The following is an 18,965-nucleotide window of genomic DNA, read 5'->3' as shown; positions in this document are numbered from 1 at the left end:
AGCCACAAAAAGACATGACCCTCTCTCCCTCGTAGCCCTACACACGGATGAAAAAAATCACTAAGTTGACTGGGACAACACATCTATCCTGGGACAGGCTAAGCAAAGACATACCAGAGAATTCCTAGAGGCCTGACACTCCAACCACAACGCCATAAACAAACACATAGATCTAGATACCATCTATCAACCCCTCAGAAAACGAACAGGAAATGACATCACCACAAACCCCAGGAACCCCATCCAGGAGAAAGATACAAATAGAAAGCAGGAGACAACAGCTTCGCTTCACTTGGAGGTCACCACTGATGATGTTACCTAGCCAGGTAATGAAACGTCTGGATATCAAACCTACAGCTCATCGAGCAAACCTACACTCTAAACCATCATACTAATTGGACAGACCTCAAGCAGGTCTAGTAAAATTGGACATCCACAAACCATTGTGAGCCAGCAACAACAGAAATGTATTCAACTGCAATCTGTAACCACATACCTGACATAGCCCCATTCTACCATTGCCACCAAGCCATGTGATCAACCCTAGTTTGATGAAAATTGCAGGATGAAGTGCCAGGAGCAGCTCCACACATACCTAAAAATGAGATTTCAATCTAGTGAAACTATCACGCCAAATTAATTGCATAGCAAACTGCATAAACAAAATGCAATAGATGGATCAGTGATTCTGCAATCAATGGATCAGATCTAAGCTCTGCATTCCTGCTACATCAAGTCATAAATGATGATGGTAATTAAACAACTCACTGGTGGGGGCAAAGTCCACGATCATGGGTCTTAAAGTCCTTTATAAGAGTCATAGTCATACAGCACGGAAACAGACCCTTCAGTCCAACCAAAGTCTGAAACTAAACTAGTCCTGTTGTGGTTCTGTTCGCCGAGCTGGGAATTTGTCTTGCAAACGTTTCGTCCCCTGTCTAGGTGACATCCTCAGTGCTTGGGAGCCTCCTGTGAAGCACTTCTGTGATGTTTCCTCCGGCATTTATAGGTGATTTGTATCTGCCGCTTCCGGTTGTCAGTTCCAGCTGTCCGCTGCAGTGGTCGGTATATTGGGTCCAGGTCGAAGTGCTTATTGATTGAATCTGTGAATGCGTGCCATGCCTCTAGGAATTCCCTGGCTGTTCTCTGTTTGGCTTGTCCTATAATAGTAGTGTTGTCCCAGTCAAACTCATGTTGCTTGTCCTCTGCGTGTGTGGCTACTAAGGATAGCTGGTCATGTTGTTTCGTGGCTAGTTGGTGTTCATGGATGCGGACCATTAGCTGTCTTCCTGTTTGTCCTATGTAGTGTTTTGTGCAGTCCTTGCATTGGATTTTGTACACTACATTACCTAGCATGAGCAAAACCAATGTAGTGTACAAAATCCAATGCAAGGACTGCACAAAACACTACATAGGACAAACAGGAAGACAGCTAACGGTCCACATCCATGAACACCAACTAGCCACGAAACAACATGACCAGCTATCCTTAGTAGCCACACACTCAGATGACAAGCAACATGAGTTTGACTGGGACAAAACTACCATTATAGGGCAAGCCAAACAGAGAACAGCCAGGGAATTCCTAGAGGCATGGCACTCATCCACAGACTCTATCAACAAATACATCGACCTGGACCCAATATACCGGCCACTACAGCGGACAGCTCGAACTGACAGCCGGAAGCGGCAGAGACAGGCCACTATAAATGCTGGAGGAAACAGCACAGAAGCGCTTCACAGGAGGCTCCCAAGCACTGAGGATGTCACCTAGACAGGGGACGAAACGTTTGCAAAACAAATTCCCAGCTCGGCGAACAGAACCACAACAACGAGCACCCGAGCTACAAATCTTCTACCAAACTTTGAACTAAACTAGTCCCTCCTGCTTGCATTTGTCCCATATTTCTCCAAACATTTATTATTCGTGTACTTATCCAATGCCAACTAAACATTATAGCTGTAGCCACTTCCTCTGGAAGTTCCAAAGAAAATGCCATTTGTGTCTTGTTAAATTTTTTCTCCTCTTACCTTAAAATATGCTCCCTAGTCTTGAAATCCCCCACCCTACGGAAAAGACACCTGTCATTCACCTTATCTCTGCACCTCATGGCTTTATAAATCTCTATAAGGTCACCCTTCACTTCCTATGCACCAGTAAAAAAAAAGTCTTAGCTTATCCAGTCTCTGCTTATAACTCAAACCCTCCATTCCTATCTCTTCTGAACCTCTCCAGGTTAATAATACCCTTCCTAGAATAGGTGACCAAAGCTGGACACACTACTCCAGAAGAGGCCTCACCAACGTCCTGTACAACCTCAACATGTTGTCCCAACTCCTTTGTTCTGAGCAATGAAGACAAGTTTGCTAAATGCCCTCTTAACCACTCACTAAATATCATGTATATTTCAAAGAATAATATACGTGAGCCCCTCGATCTCTCTGTTCTGCAACATTGACATGGTGGCTTAGCACTGCTGCCTCACAGCACCAGGGACCCGGGCTCGATTCCAGCCTCGGGCTGTGTGGATTTGTGCATTCTCCCAGTGTCTGCATGGATTTCCTCCGGGTGCTCTAGTTTCCTCACACAATCCAAAGATTTGTAGGTTAGGTGAAATGACCATGTTAAATTGCCCATAGTGTTCAAGGATGTGTAGCTTAGGTGTTTTAGTCAGGGGTAAATGTCCAGAAAAAGGGTAAGAAAATGAGTCTGGCTGGGTTACTCTTCGGAAGGTCAGTGTGGAATTGTTGGGCCAAATAGCCTGTTTCTACATTGTCGAGATTCTAACTTTACCCAAGTCCCTCCTTTTAACTGTATAAGTCCTGCCCTTGTTTGTTTTACCAAAATGTAATACCTCTCATTTATCCAAATTAAACTTCATCTGCCAGTCCTCAGTCCATTGGCCCAACTGAGCAACGTTATTAGGGAAGGCAGTACTCTGTGTTTGGTCAATGGAACATTTTCTTTCTGTGTACCCTGGAGGAATAGTTACGTTCATGGGCAAACAATCCATGAAACATGATTAAAATCCCATGATAGGAGTTTGAGAACTTCAGGCGAAAGTGAGGGCTGCAGATGCTGGAGATCAGAGTCAAGAGTGTGGTGCTGGAAAAGCACAGCAGGTCAGGCAGCATCCGAGGAGCAGGAGAATCTATGTTTCAGCCCTTCATCAGAAATGAGGTTGTGAGCCGAGGAGGTGGTGAGATAAATGGGAGGGGTGTGGGGCTGGGGGGGAAGGTAACTGAGAGTGCAATAGTTGGATGGAGGTGGGGGTAATGGTGATAGATTGGAGGGGAGGGTGGAGCGAGCAGGTGGGAAGGAAGATGAACAGGTGGGACAGGTCATGAGGGTGGTGCTGAGCAGGAAGGTTGGAACTGGGGTAAGGTGGGGGGAGGGGAAATGAGGAAACTAGTGAAATCCACATTGATGCCATGGGGTTGGAGGTTCCCGAGGTGGAAGATGAGGCGTTCTTCCTGCAGGTGTCGGGTGGTTAGGGTGTGGCGATGGAGGAGGCCCAGGACTTGCATGTCCTTGGCGGAGTGGGAGGGGGAGTTATAGCGTTCGGCCACGGGGCAGTGTGGTTGGTTGGTGCGGGTGTCCCAGAGATGTTCTCTGAAGCGCTCTGCATGTAGGTGTCCTGTCTCCCCAGCGTAGAGGTGACCGCATCGGGAGCAATGGACACAGTAAACGACATGTGTGGAAGTGCAGTAAAACTCTGATAGATGTTAAAGACGGTAACACTCTGTAGAAGGCTTCAAGTTTGAGAACTTCAATACACTTTAAAAAAAGAAGCTGTATCAGTGAGTCACCATAAAACCACTCTGGAATATTTTAAAAATCTAATGTGTTGATTCGTGTCCTTCAGTGAAACATACTTGTTTATACTCATCTACTCGAGGTATTGCTTCATTCTTAACTACACGCTGAAATAGCCTAGCAAGCCACTCAGTTGTATCAAACAGAATTTTACATTCAAGTTTAGCCAGTATTGCCCACATCTCAAGGAAGACTGAAACTATTTTTCAGCCAGGCTATGAAGACAATCAGCCTGTGGAGCTCTCAGCAGCCTCTCCCTCGCCCTGAAGGCAGCTGAGTGAAACATTCTAGATCTTACACATCACAGCCTAGATTATGCTGCCTAACCTGTTTGGCCACCCATGATTAACTAGTTACTGTATATGGTTCCAATATTTATCCACCTGTTTGCCTTGGAACGATATTCGATTATATTCCTAAACGTATCCAGACACATTGCCCAGGGAGGGCAGTTTTGCACTGTTCCAGATGGCAGAATTGCAAGTAGGTGCCACCTCCCTTTCTCACTTTGCCTTGTGTCCTGTGCAATTGCAATTAAAGTTCAAAGCGGCTGGTGCATAGGGGAGACACATGCTATCCAGTGGCAGGGGAGCATTTCATTGGTGAAACCAGCTGTCTCTTGAGCACCCAGAGGAAACCCACTGGAAGATTAGGAAAGAATCTGCTGGCAAACAAGGGGGCTCTGCATCATGGTCAAAACTTTCCTGTCCAACTACTTCACCAGAAACATAAAACTTATTGACAATACAAAAATTAAATTCCACTTGTCAATATTTCATATTAGATTGGTTTCACTTCATTGATTGTGTATCATTGTTATTTGTTGAGATATGTGAGAGTTAGGAACATTACCTTTACAATAGAAGAAATAATATTGTGAATTGTTTTCGTTCACTCTTTATTAATTGTTAACCTCAAAGTCCTGTGTTCCACTCACTATAATGTGGCACATGACTGAACTTGCAGTGACCTTCTATGTACTATAAAGGATGCGGCCTGAGATCACTCTCAGTGGGGAGAGTTGAAATATTGTAGGTGAACTCAAAATCCCTGTGAGGACTTTGCCAATCGATATGTTGTGGTAGCACATACTTGAACAGTACTGACATTGCCTTGCAGGCTGATCATTTTCTTTCCCTTGACTGACTGATCCCACCACCCCACCTCCCAAAGCACCCAAGACCTTTCGCACTTGACTCCTCCATGCACCTGGCCATGCCCTCTGACCTCCTCAAGTATGTGCAGCCTTCAAAAACCTCTGTAAATCCATCAGGCCAATTAATGGCGAATCAGTCTACTTTCAGTCATCAAAGTGGCAGAATGTGTCATCAACAATGGTATAAGGTGCTTATCAACAACTGCCTCACTGATGCTCAGTTTGGATTGGCTAAGATCACAAGACCCATGGGCACATGTTGTGGCCTTGTTGAAAGAGGAAGTGGTGGCATAGTAGTAATATCACTATGTGGTCATTGTAACAAGGTCAGCCAGATGGGCCTAATTGAATATGAGTTCCCTGATTGGGACTCTTAATCTGGATCAAAATTCTGTTTGATACAACTGAGTGGCTTGCTAGGCCATTTCAGCGTGTAGTTAAGAATGAAGCAATACCTCGGGTAGATGAGTACAAACAAGTATGTTTCACTGAAGGATCGATCAAATATGAACAAAAATGTGAGAGGTTCTGTTCACCCTCAGAACTGGCTCTGAGGTAACTGGACCAGTGTCAAGGACTCACCACATGTAAGTAAAGGGTGACTTGGTAACAGAATACTGACTTCTGTGGAGTTATTTTAGTGGTGAGGAGAGAAAGGCATGCTCCTGAAGAAATCTTCCCACAACAGTGGTGATTGAGTTGGGGTAACCAGGTCATTATTTGGGAAGCTTGACCCATTCAATCCTGCCATTGAAGACTGGGACCAGAATGTGGCAAGAGTGTGTTACTTTGGAGCAGATGAAAAACAATGAGTAATTCTCCTGACAGCTTGTGGACTCACAGTCTTTTTGGTTATTAGGAGCCTAACTTTCCCTAAGGCACCGTATTCTAAAACCTTTCAAGAGCTGACAGATTTAGTTAAGGAATAATATAACCCCAAGCCTCCTCTAATTCTGGGATATTTTCAGTTTAACTCAACAACTTGAGAACAAGGGGTATCTGTATCAGGATTTTTGACTCGGTTAGGATGACTGGCAGAGGCATGTGACTTTGATTTAACCCTTAATGAGAGACTGTTTGGTATATGGCATTGATGATGTAACCATGCAAAAGTGTCTGCTCACTGAAGCCCAGGGAAACTTCAAACAGGCACTACAACTGTTTTATCATTGGAAAATGTAGCAAGTGAAGCATATGAGTTGTAGGAAATTCCTTGGACATAGAAACGCTTGCCAGGCCAACTGAGCTTGGGGAACACCACTTGAGTGAAGGGAATTACATCGACTCACTCTGGACATATCCAGAACAGAGGATTCTAGGTCAGCCCATAGCAAAACCCATAAACAAAACTGACCCTTGGCCAAACGGTTAAAATTACGTCTGCACTCGCAAGAGCAGCTGCAAGATCCACGTTGCTGAACATCATCCAAATCAGAACCAATCAAATTAGATGTCTGGCAAAATGGTCATCCAGTTCTAATGGAGGCTGATGCTAGAATGACTGGTTCTGCAATCACTGAAACAGTCTTTCACAAAATTCCCTCTGGACTCCAACTCTTACATTTGCACCAGACCTCAGCTAACTGAGAAGCGATATGGGGAACTTTTACAGATTAAGGATACAGCTTCAGTTCTGGTCTCCTATGAGTAGCATCTGGATTAGTTATCACTGATTATAGGAAAAGGCTAGGGCACAAGCATGATGGGTGAAATTGGTTGAGAGCGTTTCACCTAGATTGGCTCAACATTTTTTGATTAGAAAATGGCTGCCTGAGTGAAGTCTTAATTAAATATCCAGAAATTTTTCAGGAATGTCTAAGGACTATAATAGGAGCCAAAGCCAGCTTGCACGTTGACCAGGAAGCAATTCCACAATTCTGCAAGGCTCATCCATTACAGGCAAATGTAGAGGCAGAAATCAGGAGGCTGGCAAATGCAGGAATCATCAAATCAGTTACAGTTTGTGGAATGGGTAGCATAACTCGTACCAATTGTGAAGCCTGATGAGTTGGTTTGCCTTTGTGGAGATTTTAAACGAATGGTAAACCAATTTTTGCAGCTGGATGAATACCCAATGCTTCACATAGAGGATTTATACACAAAGCTGGCAGGGGTCTGTCCTTCACAAAGCTGAACACCAACCATGCATACTTGCAATTGCAGTTAGATGAGGATTCTCAGAAATATGCTACAATCGTAGAGTCATAGAGATATACAGCATGGAAACAGACCCTTCGGTCCAACCCGTCCATGTCGACCAGATATCCCAACCCAATCTAAAGATACATGTCAGACGTGGGATGCTTCCGTATCCGAGGAATCACGAATGGTGCAGTCATTCCCACTTCTGGCCTTATGATGGAGGAAAGGTCACTGTTGAAGCAGTTCATGATGGTTGGGCCTGGGACACAAGGGCTCTTGTGGTGCAGTGGTCATGTCACTACGCGTGAGCCAAGAGACCCAGATTCAAGTCTCAGCTGTTCTAGAGACACACAGTAACAGCTACAAACTGGTTGATCAGAATTTTGCATCAGTATTTACTGTGGAAAAGGATATGGAAGATATAGACTGTAGGGAAATAGATGGTGACATCTTGTAAAATGTCCAGATTACAGAGGAGAAAGTGCTAGATGTCTTGAAATGCATAAAGATGGATAAATCCCCAGGACCTGATCAGGTGTACCCAAGAACTCTATGGGAAGCTAGAGAAGTGATTGCTGGGCCACTTGCTGAGATATTTGTATCATTGATAGTCACAGGTGAGGTGCCGGAAGATTGGAGGTTGGCAAATGTGGTGCCATTGTTTATTAAGGGCGGTAAAGACAAGCCAGGGAACTATAGACCAGTGAGCCTGACCTTGTTGGTGGGCAAGTTTTTGGAGGGAATCCTGAGGGACAGGATGTACATGTATTTGGAAAGACAAGGACTGATTCAGGATAGTCAACATGGCTTTGTGCATGGGAAATCAGGTCTGATAAACTTGATTGAGTTTTTTGAAGAAGTAACAAAGAAGATTGATGAGGGCAGAGCAGTAGATGTGATCTATATGGACTACAGTAATACGTTCGACAAGGTTCCCCATGGGAGACTGATTAGCAAGGTTAGATCTCATGGAATACAGAAGAACTAGCCATTTGGATACAGAACTGGCTCAAAGGTAGAAGACAAAGGGTGGTGGTGGAGGGTTGTTTTTCAGACTGGAGGCCTGTGACCAGTGGAGTGCCACAAGGATCGGTGCTGGGTCCAATACTTTTTGTCATTTACATAAATGATTTGGATGCGAGCATAAGAGGTACAGTTAGTAAGTTTGCAGATGACACCAAACTTGGAGGTGTAGTGGACAGTGAAGAGGGTTACCTCAGACTATAACAGGATCTGGACCAGGTGGGCCAATGGGCTGAGAAGTGGCAGATGGAATTTAGTTCAGATAAACGCGAGGTGCTGTATTTTAGGAAAGCAAATCTTAGCAGGACTTATACACATAATGATAAGGTCCTAGGGTGTGTTGCTGAATAAAGAGACCTTGGAGTGCAGGTACAATTGCAACATTTAAGAGGCATTTGGATGGGTATATGAATCGGAAGGGTTTGGAGGGATATGGGCCGGATGCTGGCAGCTGGGACTAGATTGGATTGGGATATCTGGTCGGCGTGGACAGGTTGGACCGAAGGGTCGATTTCCATGCTGTACATCTCTATGACTATGACTCTAAAATATCTACCCTGATGAATGCCAACATTGATATCCTGGAATTGACATGACTGACCAACAACAATCACAACCATAGAGTCACAGAGATGTACAGCATGGAAACAGACCCTTCGGTCCAGCCCGTCCAGGCTGACCAAATATCCCAACCCAATCTAGTCCCACCTGCTAGCACCCGGCCCATATCCCTCCAAACCATTCCTATTCATATACCCATCCAAATGCCTCTTAAATCCAGCTTCCACCACTTCCTCTGGCAGCTCATTCCATACATGCACCACCCTCTGCGTGAAAAAAATTGACACTTAGGTCTCTTTTATATCTTTCCCCTCTCGCCAACCCCAGGGAAAAGACTTTGTCTATTTACCCTATCCATGTCCCTCATAATTTTGTAAACCTCTATAAGGTCACCCCTCAGCCTTCAATGTTCCAGAAAAAACAGCCCCAGCCTGTTCAGCCTCTCCCTGTAGCTCAAATCCTCCAACCCTGGAAACATCCTTGTAAATCTTTTCTGAACCCTTTCAAGTTTCACAACATCTTTCCGATAGGAAGGAGACCAGAATTGCATGCAATATTCCAACAGTGGCCTAACCAATGTCCTGTACAGCCGCAACGTGACCTCCCAACTCCTGTACTCAATACTCTGACCAATAAAGGAAAGCATACCAAACACCTTCTTCACTATCCTATCTACCTGAGACTCCACTTTCAAGGAGCTATGAACCTGCTCTCCAAGGGAACACACCCTAGGACCTTACCATTAAGTGTCTAAGTCCTGCTAAGATTTGCTTTCCCAAAATGCAGCACTTCACATTTATCTGAATTAAACTCTATCTGCCACTTCTCAGCCCATTGGCCCATCTGGTCCAGATCCTGTTGTAATCTGAGGTAACCCATTAATAATACCCATAATAATAATAATTAATACCCATAAGAGTTTGTACCAATATACAAGACTGCTTTTTGGGGTATCGTCAGCCTATGTAATTTAACAGTCGATAATGGAGAACATTTTACAAGGTCTACTCCAGGTCATTTTTATCTAGATGATGTGTTTATAATGGGGAAGATTAATAAGGAGTACTTACAGAACTTGGACATAGTCTTTAGATGTTCCCTTAGGCCTTAGAAGGGAAAAAAAAGTGTGTTCCAGGCCCCCAGTGACCTGTTTGGGCAACCGAGTTAACAAGACTAGGTTACACCCATTGGAAAGTAAAGTGAGGGCGATCAAAGTTGTCATGGCTCCCACATCTGTACCACAACTTACGTCTTTCCTTGAGCTGGTGAACTATTATGGAAAGTTCATATATAACCTGGCCTCCAGCCTGGCACTTTTGCATAAACTCCTGAAAAAGGGTCAGCCTTAGAAATGGTCACGTGGCCAAACCATAGCCTTCAGGGAAGTGAAGGAACAGCTATCATCCTCTAAAGTATTGGCACACTATGATCCCCAGCGAGATCCGGTATTGACAATACGATGCCTCCCTGTAAAGGTGGTATTAGCTCATAAATTGCCTGAAGGAGAGGAACACCCAGTTGTGTATGCATCCAAGAATTTGGCTACTGCAGAGGTTAAGTATGCCCAGATAGAGAAGGAAGGTTTGACAGTCATATTTGGAGTCAGGAAGTTCCATCAATACCTTTACTGTATTTTAATAAAAATAGATTATAAACTCTTGCTAGGTCTACTTAAACAGAACAAGGCAATGGTACCCATAGCTTCAGGTTGAACTCAACAGTGGGTTCGGATAGTAAGTGGATGTAACTACAAGTTGGAACACCATCTGGGAAGCCAAGTAGCAAATATGTTGAGCCACCTCCCGCTAGCAGATATGCCACAGGAAGAGTCTGTAATAGTTTTAGATTTTCTGGATGCACTTCCAGTCATAACTGACAATATCAGACTTTGGACACAGCAAGATCCAGTTTGGTAAAACTGAGACAGCAGGTGGTGTGTGTAACTAAAGGGTGAGTTGGTGACAAAGTGGTAGTGTCCCTGCCTCAAAGCTAGAAAGCCCTGATTCAAGTCTTACCTGCTCCAGAGGTGCATCATAAACACATCTGTACAGATTGGTATAAAATATCCACAACCATGGGTAAACAAACTAGATTCCAGAAGTGAAATGAGAGTGAGGGCCTGAACATCGCAGCAGCCTTTGACTGTTTGGGGCTTCAAGGAATATTTTCAAAACTGAAATCAGTGGGAATTGATGCTAAACTCTCCATTGGTTGTAGTCATAATTAGCACAAAGGAAGATGGTTAAAGTGCCTGAAGATGGATCAGCTCAGTCTCAGGGTCATGTTGCAGCTCAGGGTAGTGTTGTCAGCCCAACCATCTTCAGCTGCTTCATCAATGACTTTCCCTCCATCATAAGCCCAGAAGTGAGGCTGTTAACTGATGATTGCGTCATGTTCTATACCATTCCATGAGTAACTCACCGCCTGTCTCCCCAAAGCCTGTCCACCATCTATAAGGCAGAGGTCAGGAGTGTGATGGAATACTCCCTGCTTGCCTGGATGAGTGCAGCTCCAATAACACTCAAGAAGCTTAGCACCATCCAGGACAATGCAGCCCATTTGATTGATGTTCCAACTTTCAACATTTATTCCTTCTACCTCAATTGCACAGCGACAGCAATGTACTCCATCTGCAAGATGTATTGTAGATATTCATCAAAGATCCTTAGACAGCATCTTCCAAACTAACAACTACTTTCAGCTGGACAGCAGATACATGGGAACATTACCACCTGCATCATCCTGCATCAACTGCACACCATCCTAACATGGAATGATATTTCCTTCACTGTCACTGGGTCAAAATCCTGCAATTTCCTTCCTAACAGTACAATGGAAGTTCCTATACTACACAGACTGCAGCAGGACAATAAGCAGTTCACCATCACTTTTTCCAAGGCAGTTAGGAATGAGAAATGAATTCTCGCTTGGCCAGTGATGCTGCTATCGCATGAATGAACACAAAATTACAACATGTTCACTAACCAGGTGTGATAATGGAATTACTTTCCATGCAGGTGCTGTTTTCTGTGTCATGTGATGCTATCAATCTGCTACGTAGAGTCATAGAGTCCTATGGCATAGAGACAGGCCCTTTGGCCCAAACTATTAGATTAGATGACTTACAGTGTGGAAACAGGCCCTTCGTCTCAACAAGTCCACACCGACCCGCCAAAGTGCAACCTACCCAGTCCCATTCTCCTACATTTACCCCTTCACCTGACACTACGGGCAATTTAGCATGGCCAATTCACCTAACCTGGTCCATGCCAACTAAAATCTCCATCCATGCTAACCCCATTTCCCTGCACAAGGCCCATACCCTTCTAATCCTTTCCAATCCATGGATTTGTCCAAATGCCTTTTAAATGTTGATAATGTACCCACCTCAACCACTTCCTCTGGCAGCTCATTCCATATGTGTACCACCCTCTGTGTAAAAACGTTGCCATTCAGGTTCCCTTTTATTCTTTCCCCTCTAACCTTAAACTGATGCCCTCTAGTCCTCGATTCCCCAACCCTGGGAAAAAGACTGAGTGCATTCACTCTACCCATAATTCTCATGATCTTATACACTTCTATAAGATCCCCCCTCAGTCTCCTACACTCGAAAGAAAAATGTCCTAGCTTGTCCAACCTTTCCCTATAACTCAGACCATTGAGTCCAGGCAGCATCCTTGTAAATTTCCACTGTACTCTTTCCAGTTTAGTAACATCCTTCCTATAGCAAGTGATCAAAACTGAATATAAAACTACAAATGCAACCTCACTAATGTCCCACTCAGTGCTCTGACTGATGAAGGCCAGTGTGCCAAAAGTCTTCTTCCCTGCCCTATCTACCTGTGCCGACACTTTCAGAGAACTGTGTACCTGAACTCCAAAGTCTCTCTGTTCCTCTACGTTCCTCACTTGCTTAGATGAGTGCAGCTCATTCACCATGAAACTCCTACTTTGATTTGACTTTCCAAATTGCAACACCTCACACTTATCTATATTAAACTCCATTTGCCATTTCTTGGCCCACTTCCCCAGCTGATCAAAGTCCTATTGCAATTTCTGAGAACCTTCCTTACTGTCCATGATATTGCCTAGTTTAGTGTCATCTGCAAGCTTACTCATCATGCCTTGTACATTCTCATCCAAATCATTGGTATAGAGTACAAACAGCAATGGGCCCAGCACCAACCCCTGAGGCACTCCACTAATCATAGGCCTTCGGTCTGACAAGCATCCTTCCACTATTACCCTCCGCTTCCCACCATCACCCTCTGCTTCCCACCATCAAGCCAATTGTCTATCCAATTTGCCAGCTCCCCATGGATTCTGTATGATCTAACTTTCCAGAGCAGTCTACCCTGTGGAACCTTAACAGAGGCCTTACTGAAATCCATATAGACTACGTCTACTGCCCTGCCCTTGTCAACCTTCCTGGTCATTTTATCAAAGAACTCTAACAAATTTGTGAGGCATGATCTCCCACCCACAAAGCCATGTTGACTACTCCTAATCAAACCTTGTCTTTCCAAGTGCATGTATATCTTATCCCTCAATCTTCTCGAGTAATTTACCCACTACAGATGTTAAGCTTACTGGTCTATAGTTCCCAGGCTTTTTTTTGCAGCCCTTCTTGAATGAGGGCACCACATTCGCCAACCTCCAGTCTTCTAGGACCTTACCCGTGGCTCACGATGTTGCAAAAATACCAGCCAGGGCCCCCGTAATTTTTTTCTAGTCTCTTGCGGTGTTCTTGGATATATCTGTTCGGGGCCAGGCGTTTTATCCACCTTCATGCATTCTGACACATCCAACACCTCCTTTACTGTGATATGGACTGTTGCCAAGATATCACCACTAACTTCCCCAAATTCCCAAGTCTTCATGTCTTTCTCCACAATAAACACAGAGGAGAACTATTCATTGAGGACCTCACCCTTCTGTGGTTCTACACATCTTTATCCATTTTGGTCCCTGATTTTACTCTATTTTTCTTTAATAAGCTTAAAGAACCTCTTTGAATTCACTCTAATCTTTTCAGCCAAGGCTATCACATGCCCCCTTTTCACCCTTTTGGTTTTCTTCTTCAGGAAATTCCTGTATATCTCCAGGGATTCCCTTGGTCTGAGCTACCTGTACCTCAGTCATTTTCTTTGGTCAATGCCTCAATATCTCTTGTCATTCCAGGGTTCCCTATTCCTGCGAACCTTGCCCTTCACCCTCACAGGAACATAGAGACCTTGAACTCTCGCGATCTCACCTTTCGAGGCCTCCCACTTGCCGGAGGTCGCTTTACCTGCAAACAAACCACTTCAATCAACCCCTGCAAGGTCCTGTCTAATTCCATCAACATTCACCTTGTCCCAGTTTAGAACTTGAACCCGCAGACCAGTTTTGTCCCTCTCCATAACTATTTTAAAATTAATAGAACTGTCGTCACTGGTCTCAAAGTGTTCCCTCACTGTCACCTCGGTGACCTGTCCTGCCCTATTTCCCAAGAGTAAGTGGAGTTTTGCCCCTTCCCGTGTAGGACCCTCTGTATACTGCTTGAGGACACTTGCCTGAACTCACTTAATAAATTCCATCCCTTACCGCTCTGGCAGTGCCAGTCAATGTTAGGAAAATTAAAATCCCCTACCATGACAACCTTATTGCTGCTGTAAGGCTCCCCAATCTTCCTGCTTATTTGTTCTTCTAATTCTCATTGACTATTTTGGGGGGGGGGGTCTATAGTACAGCCCCAATAATGTCACCATCCTCTTCTTATTTCTAAGTTCTACCCATAAAGCCTCACTGGATGATCCTTCAGTTATTTCATCTCTGACCGCTGCTGTGATACTTGCCTTAATCAAAAATGCAACTCCCCCTCCCCTCCTTCCACCACCTCTGTCCTGCCTAAAGCACCTGTACCCTGGCACATTAAGCTGCCAGTCCTGTCCCTCCTGTAGCCATGTTCTGTAATGGCTATAATATCCCAGTCCCACGTACCTATCCACGCCCTGCATTCATTGGCCTTACCTGTCAGCCCTCTTGCATTGAAATAAATGCAATTTAATCCAACAAGTATTCCTTGCTCCCTGTCGTGTTCCAGCCTGATCTGTCTCTTCAACTTACTTTTTTTTACTGTATCTCCTTCCAGCCTTGCACTTGTTGAGGATCCCCCGTCCCTGTTGTTGAGAATCCCACCTCCCGGCCAATCTAGTTTAAACCCTCCCTTGTAACGTTAGCAAACCTGGCCGCCAGGATATTGTCCCCCTCTAGTTCAGGTACAGCCAGTCCCTCTTGAACAGGTCACTTCTATCCCAGAAAAGATCCCAATGATCTAAAAATCTGAGTCCTTACCCTGTACCAATTCTTCAGCCATGCATTCATCTGCCATATCCTCCTGTTCTCACCATCACTAGCGCATGGTACTGGAAGTAATCTGGAGATTACCACCGAGATCCTAGTTTTTAACTTTTTTCCTAGCTCTCTATAATCACTCTACAGGACCTCATCCCTATCTCTATCTATGCCATTTCTGCCAATGTACACAATGATGTCTGGCTGCTCGCCCTCCCGCTTGAAAACATTCTGCTGCTGCTCTGAGCTATCCTTGACCCTAACACCTGGGAGGTAACACACCATCCTAGATGCCCATTTGCAGCCACAGAACCTCGTGTCTGTCCTCCTCACTATCGCGTCTCCTATCACTAAGGTCCTGTTTACCTTACCCTTTCCTGCTGTGCCCCAGAGCCAGATGTAGCGTCACTAACCTGGCTACTGCTGCCTTCCCCTGAACGGTCATCCCTCCCAACTGTATCCAGAACTGTATACATTACTTGTTTTCAAGGCAAACAGCCACAGGGGGTTCCTGCATACTCTGTCTATTTGCTTTGCCTTTCCTGGTGGACACCCAACTACTCTCTGCTTGCACCTCCTCACCAGAACTCTTACCTATGAAGCACTCAGCATCTTAGATATTTCTGAATGGCTCCAGCTCCTTATCACAGTCTCCAAGGAGCTGTAGCTTTGTGCACTCCTTGACATCAGACCCACAACAACCTGCTCTTCAGCACAAGTCACTGTCTTCAGCAGGTGTCTTGCTGAGGTCCTCCTGGCAGTGGTGACTGCACTGATGCAAATCTTCCCCCTGACAGCCAATCTGCATTGTCACAGTCCTCTGCTGGTCTTCTGAATTAATCCGTCGTCTCAGATGTTTGAGAAACCCACTGCAAATCTTGATAATCAGCAGAAGTTGGATTCTTATGGAGTGACTAGATTTGTACTATACTGCCTCACAGGAAAAGGACAAGCAGTGATACTGACACCCACCACATAAAGAGAGGAGTAACTTTAACATTAATTTACAAGCAGTTTACAATTACAAGGAATTCATCAGAGATCTTTAGATAGCACCTTCCAAACCTACAACCACTTCAATCTCAAAAGACAAGGGCAGCATATATTTTGGAACACCCCCACCTGCAAGCTCCCCTCCAAGCCACTGGCTATCCCAACTTGGAAATACATTGCCCTTCCTTCAGTGTCATTGGGTCAAAATCCTGCAACTCCCTCCCTAAGAGCATGGTGGATCTCTCTACAGCACATGGAACTGCAGTGGTTGAAGAAGACAGCTCACCACCACCTTCTCCAAGGCAACCAGGGATAGGCAATAAATGCTGACCCAACTCTACCCTTTGGAACGTTGTAAAGTTGTGAAAGGCACGATGTAAATATTAGTTCTTTTGTTCTGTCATCCCTGAGCACCAACACATACCAAGAACCCTCATGTGAAGAATGTTGACCAGACTTGCTTGCTTGTTTTTCCCTTGCACTCACATCCTTCTTCTAGATGTGTAAACAGGAAAATACAACCATGTTTTAATCCAGTATTTTTTGTCACATTTATGGGCAGCACAGTGGTTCAGTAGTTAACATGACTGCCTCCCAATGCCAGGGAACTGGGTTCGCTTCCAGTCATAGGCGACTGTCTGTGCGGAGTTTATACATTCTCCTTGTGTCTACATGGGTTTCCTCTGGGTCCTCCTGTTTCCTCCCACTGTCCAGAGATGTGCAGGTTAGGTGAATTGGCCATGCTAAAATGCCCATAGTGTTCAGAGAAGTGTAGGTTAGGTACATTAGGGGAAATGTAAATTAATAAGGTAAGGGAATGGGTCTGGGTGGGTCTTCTGAGGGTCGGTGTGGACTCATTACACTAAATATAGCCTGTTCCCACACTGTAGGGATTCTATGATTACTTTCAGACTCTCATCAACCCAAAAAACATGCAGCTGACCAGTTCCCAAGAAACATAACACATTATAGCACTTTCTTGACCCATCAGCCTTCCAGCAACATAATCTTGCCATCTCCTGTTGTTTGGGTCTTTTGCTGTAGTTAGATGGAGGCTATGCTATTTTATAAAGACTACATGCACCCTTTGATTTTACATGCAGTGTGTACTTTTGCTGCTGAGGTGGATCTTTGCGTTCACACCATGCCTCTTTTAGATCAAGGAGTCGGTTAATTGGCACATACTGAGGTCAGCCACTCTGATGGAATTAGAGACTTAATGCTGTGACATTAGCACATGATGAAAATGAACAAGATTGTTAATTAGAGTGAACTTTCCTGGTCTCAGCAATCCTTATATAAGCTCACTGGTGATCAGGGAGTATTTACCTGAACAGAGAGTCTGGGTGAGGTTTATTTTTCTTTCACTTTTTAATGTGAAAGCTGGTCTAGCCAATGAAATGGTAGCTTTACCTTTTTATTGGGTTTGGATTACCTTCTGCATAACTTTTAGTGCCTTGTTTACAAGATTGAATACATTCCTAGATATGTTATCTAACCATAGTCAAATGTATTATGAAAGAAAATTATCCCAATGCATTTACCTCACAGGTTTCATAAATTCAGAATGTACCAGAGCATTTCATCGTCAGTATTAGAATCTAATTGCTGTTTCAATGTAGGGAAGTATGTCAGCCAGGGTTATATGCAGCAAAGTCATACAAACTACAGTGCGGTCAATTGCTAGATGATCTGTTTTACCAATGTTGGCTGAAATATAACAATGGCCAGGACAGGGCAAATGTCCCAGTTTTCTGAATAGTGCCACGGGATCTTTTACACCCTTTTCAGAGGGTGGTTTTGGCCTCAATTTAACACTTCACCTGAAAAACCTCGTGCAACCAGGATCTCTTTAAAATCAATACCATAGACTCTTAGAGTCACACGCCGACCATGATCCCAAACTAAATTAGTTCCACTTGCCTGCATATCCCTCCAAAACTTTCCTATTCATGTACTTATCTAAATGTCTTTTAAATTTTGTAACTGTATCTGCATCCACCACTTCCTCCCCAGCCCTCTTTAAAAATGAAACAGATAATTATTACATTTAACATCTGCAGCTTTATTTTTCCTTATGTTTTGAATGTCCATGTTTAATTGGTTCTATAATCAGTGTACTATATTGGTAGATACAATATAATTGTGGATATACTTCTGAATTAGAAGCTGTTTTGTGATGGCTGCCAGGTCATAAATTAGTTTGGACAATGCCCAATCCATTAGAACATAAGAGTCTCACAACAGCAGATAGTCAGGAGGGATCTGTTTAAGTGTGCCAGTATTTGAGAGGGTCACTTACCTTATTGGAGTACACTGGGATTACAATGAAGTCTGTTATCCTGATGGATGTGTGCTTGTGTTTGAGGGAGTCAGTTACCCCATTGTAGTCTGCTAGGATTTGAGAGAACGTGAGGACCGCAGATGCTGGAGAGTCAGAGTCGAAAGGTGTGGCACTGGAAAAGCACAGCATCTGAGGAGTATGAGAGTCAACGTTTTGGGTAGATTTGAGAGACCTGTTACCCTAGTAGAGTGTGCTGTGAATTGACTGGGTCAATTACTCTGTTCACGTTTGTTGTGATTTGAGTGGGTCATTTACCCTATTGGAGTGTACTGAGATTTGAGGCGATCAGTCACTCTGTTAGTGTAAAAACAATGGCTGCAGATGCTGAAAACCAAATACTGGATTAGTGGTGCTGGAAGAGCACAGCAGTTCAGGCAGCATCCAACGAGCAGCGAAATCGACGTTTCAGATAAAAGCCCTTCATCAGGAATAAAGGCAGTGAGCCTGAAGCGTGGAGAGATAAGCTAGAGGAAGGTGGGGGTGGGGAGAGAGTAGCATAGAGTACAATGGGTGAGTGAGGGAGGGGATGAAGGTGATAGGTCAGGGAGGAGAGGGTGGAGTGGATAGGTGAAAAAGGAGATAGGCAGGTAGGA

At 44.3% G+C, this 18,965-nt stretch overlaps 1 protein-coding gene across 1 annotated transcript in view; it reads left to right on the top strand.

Moving 5' to 3' along the window:
* LOC140469626 (uncharacterized) overlaps nucleotides 1-18,965 on the top strand; it is a 321,689-nt gene that overhangs the window by 110,599 nt on the left and 192,125 nt on the right. The gene's annotated exons all lie outside the window — the stretch shown is intronic.

The sequence above is a fragment of the Chiloscyllium punctatum genome, chromosome 49, assembly GCF_047496795.1.
Source record: "Chiloscyllium punctatum isolate Juve2018m chromosome 49, sChiPun1.3, whole genome shotgun sequence".
Taxonomy (NCBI): domain Eukaryota; kingdom Metazoa; phylum Chordata; class Chondrichthyes; order Orectolobiformes; family Hemiscylliidae; genus Chiloscyllium; species Chiloscyllium punctatum.
Note: the sequence above shows the minus strand (reverse complement) of the source record. Positions and strands in the feature narration are given on the sequence as shown.